We start from the raw sequence: 10,558 nt of genomic DNA, 5'->3' as shown, positions 1-10,558 counted from the left end.
TGAATATGCACAATCGTAGAGTCTGAAATACTGATAGATAGCCAGTACATAACTTTTCTGGCTCTCTCATGCCATCCTTTAAATGCCTGCATTTGCTGTTGATTGGGAACATCAGGAAGAACTGGTTCTTCTTCATTTCTTGCAACAAATTTCCAATATCCTTTTCCCATAAGGAAATTCATCATTCTAAACTTCCATGCTTGGAAGTTGTTCTTGTCAAGTTTTTCAGTGACAATCTGTGAAAGAGAATCAGACGCCATTACAGAACACTGCAAAAAATTCTGTCACTGCAAAAAACACAGCTCCAGCCTCACAAGGGCAAATCTGCAAAATTGACAAAAGTGGTATTTGACCACACAGTCACTTCCTAGTGACGATTTTGCATCAACAGGCAACAAGGATGATTCTATAACTCCCAATGTCTCTACGCACAGGCATACAATGCAATTTCTATGGTAACTTTTCACCGACCTGTAGAATAGTGGTCGCACAACAAAAAACAGGGCCTTTTCCTGAGTGCGTGCGGAAAACTTCCACCTCCAAAACAGGCCCCGAAATGGCCTCGAATCAAAAAAACAGGGCAACCAAGGGCTAAAGCCCTATCCCGTAGCATATACTACCCTCTTGCTACACCGTGAAGGGCATCTCAATCTGAGACAATGCACTCTTGCACTTTTCGGCTGTGTTACCTGCAGAGACTTGCTTCCGAACTCAAAAAATGAAAGCAACACTAGTCCTCTTACCAGAACACCGCAAACTTGGTTTGCTTTCTTGAGCTCCTTACCACGAACCATGCTTTGATACCATGTCAAGATTGTGGGAGAGAAGGAAGGAGTCTCACTTGTAGCTTTCTCACTTACACAATGGGGGAATACACACAAAGGTGGAGGCTGAAAACAATTTTCCTCTTCTTAGTTGTGTAAGCCAAAAAAGAACACAGGTACAGAGAAATAGAAGAACCCTATATATGGGTCTCAAACCAAATTCAACTAACTAAGGTGGCATACTAATTGAGCCACGAACTAGAGTAGATAAGGATAGCTGTCATCTAGCTATTATTCATGGGTGGTGTACCAACCGCATCTGCAGCTAACAAGTCGGTGACATAAATGCACAACGGTCACCCTGGCATATCACGAGTGGAGCTCAACAACTGAGAACTGTAATAGTACATTAGTGTTATTAAATCACCCCGGTGGGCCTTAAGGGGTACTTCATGGAATCTATCAATGGGGATATTAGGCTACCTCCACGTTATTTTCATTTCTGTAACATATGACTTTGATGCAGGATGAAAGAAATCTACATGCACTGCATCCTTTTTGTTTGTCTTTTTTACTAAATTTTCCTTATTTCTTTGCTTTGAAGGAGGAAGGAGGGCTTGCATCTTCATATAAATCTTCTTTGCAACCAGGTGAACCACGTGGCCGTTGTCAAAGTTGCACTAGCTATCTTCTTGTATCACTTCATTTTCTCTTTTTGAACGCTCACGCTAAAGGTAAATAACGAAGCTTATTAGGAGGAAGAGAAAAACAAACGTGACAACTCTAGTGGAGAATGACTCACTTGAGAGTTCTAATGAGTTCTCCCTAAGGCCCCTTAATACATATGGTAGTCCTTGGGAATTTTTTGAAGTTGCCCAAACCCTGTTCAAACATCTATTGTCCCAGCAATGTTTAAGCCATGCCAATAATCCAGCTAATGCAAGTCCTAGCCATAATTGTTGGACCTCCTTAATAAATTGCCGAAGGGGAGGCTCCTCTTTTTCCTGATACCCTAAATAGATTGTGTGAAAACATGTACTACATATTGATATAAAGACCCAGTAAAGGAGCCCAGATGGGACCACATGTTGGTTTTCTCATGAGAAGAACATGACCAAGCTTCTCCCATACCTTTGTGGCGATATCTAGCACAATAAGTTGCTGCTCATTGAATGAGAGTTTTTTATTTTGCTTTAAAGAATCATGGACAGATTCTTGAAAATAACCGAGGCACTGCATTAAAACCTGATCAAATACCTATTTCATTACTCCAAAGGTGCCTATTAAGTTGGCTATGTGGTTCATAAGATCCTCCGCTTATTAAAGATATTGGTGAAATAAATAAGGAAGAGCCAAATTGATAAAGAAGAGTGAACAAATTTGAAATACCATGAGATTGAAAAAGGATATGTCAACTTATATGCCGACTATGACAACAATTCCCATTCTTGTCCCTTTTACCACCTAGATTGAGGTGGCTAAGTGATCTAATCCTTTCTCTCTAATGAGATATTGAATCCTAAGAAACAGTTGCTTTGTTTCTTTAAGCAATTATCTAGTTCAAACACCAAATCTTGTTGGTTTTCTTGGGTAAGGATTAGAAGTTTGTTGTTCTCTAGGGAAAGGGGGATACCTAACCTCTTTTGATAGAGAGCCTCTATCAAGTAGGCAAGAAGAACTATTTCGTGAGAGGCTAATGTACGGGAGGAGAGAAACCCCCTATGATACCAACTCCCCCGGACTTCTCGCATAGTTCTTCTTCTACTCTCCTATAGTATGGCGGTACACGGGAGGGTAGATAGATATTTTCTCTTGTTTAACGATGATTGAAATAGAGTGAGCTCTTGAAGAATGGGATGGCATAAAACCCTTTGTAGATAAGAATCTTTTTCAGACTTGTCTAAATCCATACAGAAATCCCTAACTTGTTCTTGTATGGCTCCTGCTCCTCTTGTAAGACTAGTGCCATTTAAACTAGCATAAAGGAGGGTTTTAATAAGCAGTCTTTTAGGGATATCCTCTCCTTGTTTGGACATAATAAAGGACCAAAATGACCCGTTTTGTAGGCCTCTAATGTATTGGAAGCTAAACATCTCCCTGTAAGACTCGCATATATTCCCATGTGACAGACTTCCATATCTACCTCAATAACTAGATGCTGTAGAAGGGCTCTCTCTTGTAGTTCCTTAAGGACCTTCTTACACTCCATTTTTAGACAAGACATAGTGCCGGATCTGTCTGATTCATGGGGAATTAGTCTTGGATAACCCGCTAATTGAGTGCAAGAGGTTGCAAATAGTTTCTTAATGGGCATCAACTGTTAAAATAAGTGTTTCCTTGCCTCCTAAATAGCCTAAATAGCATATAAAGAACGTCCACTATTGGGGATGCTGCCCGTTTATTAGGTCAAAAAGGTTTTGAAATTGCATTTTGAGATAACTTTAATTTTTCAATAGATTGCACTTCTCTAAATGAAAGGTAAATGATGGCTCAATCTCGTTTGCCTCTGTGTACTATATATATGAATTGTACAGCCCCCCAAGTATGGGTTTCTTCATGGCCGCCAATGGTATTTCACTAGGGGGTGATACTTTACGTTGCTAAACAACCATTCTAGCACACCCGATACATCTCTTCCCCCTCTTCTTAGGTCGTTAATGGCTTCTAGACTCTGCCCTATTCGAGATCATTTGGTAGGTATATCAAGTGCCTAGTTAACTAGCCCACTTGCATCTTTTTTTAGTTTTGTAAGTAAATAGGGGTCTCTTTGTATAGCTGCCTTGGGCATAAGTAGGTTTAGTATGTGCCATCTAAAGCTGCCGGTTTGGTCCCTGAGCCATCCATATAGTGTTGGATGTGACCAATAGTAATGTTGTCATGGCTGCAACATAAATACACCCATTTTTAATTTCCACTACAAGCTTATCGCATGAAATCATCTTCTTGATAATGGATCACTGCATGTCATTTAACTTTGTAGGTATATTTGGAAGTGCAATTAATATTTTATCCTATATTATTTTCATTTAAAAGCAATTAGTCAATTTAAGTAAATCCAAGGAACATGTGGCATCATCTAATATATATTTCAAAAGTTGCACAAATGTAGACTTACCAGTCAATCCTGGACCCCATAGATATAAAAAAACTATTTGTGCTTATCATTTGTAAAGAGTAATCGCAAAAAAGCTCTGATCACATTAAGATTAAGAGGGTCCCCCCTATCAAACTAAGTAGAAACCTCTTGTGTGTTTATTCTTTCAGTGACATTTGAATAATGGAAGGCAAATCACACATTGTGATTGTTGGAGTTCCCACATATGGTATCTCTTTCTCTTGCTCTCTTGATCCATCCACCATAGATCTTGCTTTGCTCTTGCTTGTGTTTGTGTGCTTCCATTCAAGATCTACCTTTCATGTGAAAGAAGGGTGAGTTGGTAACTAGGTATATTTCCTCTTATTCTTACCCTAGCATGATTCACAGGATATGGGTCATATGCACCCTCACTTGCACTCTCTTATTTTCACTATACTTAGGGATCATTTCTTGTCTTTATACAATAACTTCCATGCCATAGGGAGAGCCTACACACTTTTTACACCATCATTATGCACTACATTGCATGGGGCCCACTTTAACTATATGTAGCACAATTATATACACTTGCATAAAATGAGAGAACCTTCAATTTACATGCACATTTTTTCACATGCACATGATATCCAACACTCAAATACGAACCATGGGCTAAGTGGGTAAGGAGAAAAGTGAGAAAGTGGGATGTGGAGGTCTCCTATGATTGCAAGCAAGGGTCTCTTTTCATGGTCTACATCACACAACTAAGTTTTCTTAAGAGAATTGTGAGCTTGGGATGGGTAAACATGAGAAACATTCTTTTGATTGAGAGGCCCAAGGACTAGCATAAATGGATCAATCTTAAATAACAATTTTCATTGAAGATTGCATAGTATACATTCACTTAAATAGGCTAGGCATAAGCTTTCAATGCATACATGATTTTGTATCATACATCAAATGTCTAACATGCATTACATCATTTTCAAAAATTGTGTTTACCAACAAAATTTGAGAGTGATTTAACACAAATTTGAGCCCTCTTTTGCGTGTTTCTCAATCTACCACTCCATGGGCTAACACTTCCATTGCTTTTTCCATTGTCTTATGGCCCAAATACATCCTCAATATGCTAATTTCCATGAGTGTTACTTGGGACAATGTTTTTCACATAAGCACCCTCATTATTTCTCTCATAAGCATCCATGTCAATTGCAATCTTATGTTTATACCATGACTCATACTCATCAAATCTCACATCCTTGCTTATGTAAACCTCTCTAGTAAACAAGATCATAGCACTTATATGCTTTCTTTTCATCGAGATAACTAAGAAAGATGCATTTAACTACATTTGGTTCCATCTTCCTTCTCAAATCATCAGGGACATGCACATAACATACACAACCAAACACCGTGAAATAAGAAAATGACAGCTTTTAGATTATATACAGGATGTAAGCACTGTAGGTGTCCTATTCACAATGTGAATTGCATTATGTACTACTTCAGCCCAATAAGTCAATGATATATGAATTTGGTTCATCATAGCTCTAACAACTTTAGCAATAACCCGAATACTTTCATGTATGAAATCGATAGATATGTGCTCACATGATATCTATGAAACTTCATTTTCTCTTTTTACTAGTATGTAGTCATATCTAGTGCCAAATGAGGTGATTTTAACTCTATATAGGTCTCTCATGATATTACAAATCAACCTATTTCTAATGCAAATGTGAACGTACGATGCACTTCTTGATAAGAGAGTACAGATTAAGTAGTCTAGGACTATGCCAAAATGGCTACTGTAAGAAGTGCATAACTATAAGTTGGATACATTGTTGGCTAGCCATACTTATTCAGGATCTCATAGTGTCTCTTATGCATCGAATTGTTATATGAATTGGGTTTTTTCTTGTTTGCATGATGAGATTGAGCCTCTATGTTTTGAAGAGGTAAAACTTTTGAAAACTTTGAGGGATGCTATGCAATCTAAGTGTAATACTATTATGAAATATGATACATGGTTCTTATGTGATTTGTCTCCTGGTAAGAAGGCCATTAATACCAAGTGGGTTTACAAGTTAAAGCAAAAGTTAGATGATACTACTAATCATTATAAAGCTAGACTTGTATTTTGATGAGGCCTTTGCACCCACTTGTTGTATGATAATTATTAATAGCATTTGTGCATTAGTAGTTCACAATGGTTGAAACTTACATAAATTGGACATTAAAACTACATTTATGAATAATGATCTAGAAAAGTACATGTTTTTTATCCTTGATCTTGTCCAAAAAGGAAATTAAAAAAAGGGTGTAGATTGCAAAATGCCTTGTATGGTCTAAACCAACCACCTTTGACTTGACACGAGGGATACATGTATACTTGACTACACATGGTTTTTAAAATTGTCCTATTGAGAGCACATTATATGTCACATATGAGGGTGATCTACCTTAGATCATTGATTTATGTTGATTGCATATTGCTCACTGGTTCTAATGAGGCACATATTTATGTTTTTGCAGAGTTGAATTCAACTTTTGATATGTTGGATTTGGGCTTATTACATCATTATTTGGGCATTCATTTTAAGTAATGTGATGGAAGTATTGCTTTGTGTCAAGTACATTATGTTGAGATATTATTGCATAGATTTGGTCTTGAATACTACAAGGTATTTCTATGGAGACAAGTTTGAAGTTAAGACTTTGTGATGTTGGAGATTACTTTGATATCTTTCTCTATCAATAATCAAGCAGTTGGGTGCTTGATTTATGTATGCATCACAAGGCCTAGCATTTAGTTTGTAGTCTCACAAGTGAGCAGATTTATGCATAGCCCAAGTACTAAGCATGGTATCGAGGAAATCTTTTGCTACTTGAGTAAAACTTGGGCACCTTAAGTTGCTTTATCCCAAGGGGAGAATCATTACCACTAGATTTAAATGCTTTTTTAAGTGCCTGTGGGTCTAAAATAAGGCCTCTAAACCGTGTAGCAACTTGGATATAGCATGAAGGCATACTGAGTACCACCTACAATCATGTATATAATCCCTATATAAAATTTGAAATACCATATAGCATCTCCAACAAAAAGTGAATAATGCGACCAAATTGACTCCTAGAACCATGTTTCTCTATCATAACTTGTAAGAAATCTTGTAAATGGCTTGGAATGACCTATATAGCACTTACAAATGACTAACAATGTATCCTAATAAATTTCCAAGTTTCCTATTAGTATTTCAAGTGCTTGTATCCTACTAATAAAGGCCAAGAGAACCTAGAAATGACTCATAATCCCTATAATCTAGTTAGCTCTCTTTGAATGCTTTTCATAAAAAATCTTCAAGCCTTGAATTTATCCACTTGTAGTACCTGTGTGAGGAGGGATAAACTAGTGTGATGGGCTTCCTACATGGACCCCCAATCACTTGGAGGAGGAAAATTTTCCACTTGGATTGGTTAGTCCCATCCCTTTACGATCTTCAATAGTGAGGGAGGGCCACCTCTCTTTTATCCCATTGTCATCCACCTTTTTCAGGCTTGGTGGGTATATACATAGAAATAGAATTCTACTCTATGAAAACATGGATGAAATGCATTACTAAAATAAATCTTTCAATCTTTAATGATCTCTCCCTCTCTCCATCTCTCTCTCTCTATCCCTCTCCCTCTTTCTACCTCTTCCTTTCTCTATATCTCTATCCCTCTCTCTACCTCTATCCCTTTCCCTCTATCTCTCTCTCTCCACTGCTCTCTCCCTCCCCCTCTTTATCTCTCTCTCTATTTATCTCTACCTATTTCTCTCTATATCTCTATTTTGATCTCTCCTTTCCTTGTCTCTCTCTTTTAATGTCTCTCTCCCCTTTCCCCTTACCCTCTCTATTTCCCTCTCTCCCTCTCTCTATTTTATCTCATTTTCTTATATATATATATATATATATATATATATATATATATATATATATATACATATACATATACATACATATATATATATACATATACATATACATACATATATATATATATACATATACAAACATATATATATATATATATATATATATATATATATATATATATATATATATATATATATATATATATATATATATATATATATATATATATATATCCCCTTTTCTTTGATCTCACTCTTCCTCTCTCTTTCTTGTGTTTATCACATCTCTCCTCTCTTTCTCTTTTTTCCTTTCTTCTATTAGCATGAGGTTTCAATACTTTTTTTTTCTCAATATCCTGTGTTGCTATTAGTATCACTATATATAGCGATGTTATTTTCATCATATATATATATATATATATATATATATATATATATATATATATATATATATATATATATATATATATATATGCAAATAGTGATGCTTTCGGCAACACCACCTAATTGAGTTAGAAGTGGCTATCACTATGCTTCCATATCCTTTTAGTGATACGTGCATACATACATACATACATACATACATACATACATACATACATACATACATACATACAGAGAGAGAGAGAGAGAGAGAGAGAGAGAGAGAGAGAGAGAGAGAGAGAGAGAGAGAGAATTGTGGCACGATTAGAGCATGATCTTCCACTTTAATATAGCTCTATAACATTGTTGTTTCATATGGAGAACATCTTTGTCTAGTGCTCCTTTGTGATATTGGAGACATATCAAAGCCTCCAAAACTATGAGGGGTTTAGCTGAGAATGTAGGAATTGATGAACATAATCTGGCTTGTTAGCATACATTGGTAAGTGTGAAGACACACAACATGAGTTTTCCACTTCATTTGAATTGTCATTAAGCTCTTCTCATAGAAACTGGAAGGTGAATTAATACCATTCTTCCATTAGGACTTGAGAATCTAAAAATAGGTCAGGGTTCTTTGTGATTGAAGATTATCCTAAATGATCGAGTAACATAATATACTTGATATAATTTGTATTATTTAGATTGAAAATGTAGGGTAGAAGGTCATTGCACAATACATGGTCAAACCTCCTTTGAAGACTTTCGAGATAAAGACAATTACCTATCATCAATAAGCAATGTATTCTTCCTATTGTAATTTTTTTTTGCATTGGTACTAGACACTCGAATATAGCTTCAACATTATCTAGTATATACACTTTTCAAAGGTTATGAATGTAGCAATCTTCATTTGTCCACACCATAAAGAAAGGGTATTGTTTATACACATGCTATTCAAGAGTATTCACATTAGTGAAAACATTCTTATGTAGCATTCTTGTGACCAAATACCAACACAAAAGTACTAACAAATCTCATTTGACCCACAATCTATGCATGGATCTCTCTTGTCTTCTTTGTTGAGTAAAACTCCATTACATTAAGGTAGAGAATAAGTACATGTTTCTTTATGATGATTACATGAGGAAAGGGTCTGTGGCTTTAGACCCACTTGTAAATATTTGAAAATATGTTTGACATTCTAATATCATTTCACATTATCAAAAGTATCACAAGTTATTTTCTTCTCATGCTTGCATGTTCATCTATAATAATGTCTCCTAAATTCGATTGCATCTCTCTATTAAGTGCGTGATGATTGAAACTAGTCTATCTCTATCTCTCTCAAAAGAATATAATCTTTGCATTTAAGGCTCAAATTTTTGTATGATTGAAAGTAAATCTTCAATGTGGTGCTCTAATCTTTGTACACTTGACCCTTGATTCATATAAAAAAGGGATGATATTGAAAAAATGAATTATATTGAGAAAGATATACATTCATTTTCCTTGGAGCCTTCCACCACTTGCTCCATTCCTTGAGCTATTTTGTATTGTTTCATTGTCTAATATGCATCTTTTTCTATCCCTTTGTGAATTTCTTCTTGTATCTTATTGGTCACACAAGTCTCTTGTTGAAGCTCTTCACTATCTTTATGCTTGTTCTCAATACCCTCTGCACCAACTCTCTTTAGAGGCATGTCCTTAGTCTCTCTACTTAAATTAATTGAAGGTTTTGGAGATGATGGTACAAAATGTTCACTCATTATGTTCCATGTCCCCCACCTCTTCTAGTACTTGTTGTTCTATTTGAGGGGTATAACCTCTCTCCCCTCTTTTTTAGCCTCTTTCTATGAGACAAAATAACATTTTATTAGCTATTACTTGGAGAAATTATACATTACATTGAGATCTCTCTCATGATTATTCAATTAAAATGTATCTTTGCATTAATCTAGATGCGATATGTACTCAATGATGGAAAAATCTAAGGAATATTTGACTTGAACTTAAGTCTCAATGGAGAACTATAATAATGACTAGCGATTCTGGACCAAAGGCTAAAGTTTAAGTTCAAGTCCCATTTACTAGTGCTAGTAGTAAAATATGGGTATGAGGCTTGAACCCAAGTTTTAGCCTCACATGCATGCACTAGGTCTATAGAGGCCTTAAATTTTTAGCTCTAGATAGTTAAAGTATGTGCATGAAGTTCAAAAGAACCAAAGTTGGAGCATTTTGCAACTGTTTGGCTAAGATGTTTCTTACTCAATATTGAGTCCCACATTGATATGCCAATAAGAAGATTTCAATTAACATAACAAGAACCAAAATGAATGCAAGCAAGACAACCTAGCATTCAAAATACTATAGACTTAGTTTGACAATCTAGCCTTTCAAGAAGATGCATGATGATATTATCTAACAAGCTTATTA

This window comes from Lygodium microphyllum, chromosome 8 (assembly GCF_053477565.2).
Source record: "Lygodium microphyllum isolate KBCC chromosome 8, Lygodium_microphyllum_v1.1.10, whole genome shotgun sequence".
NCBI classification, from domain to species: domain Eukaryota; kingdom Viridiplantae; phylum Streptophyta; class Polypodiopsida; order Schizaeales; family Lygodiaceae; genus Lygodium; species Lygodium microphyllum.
The sequence above is the reverse complement of the archived record's forward strand: the minus strand, read 5'-3'. Positions refer to the sequence as shown.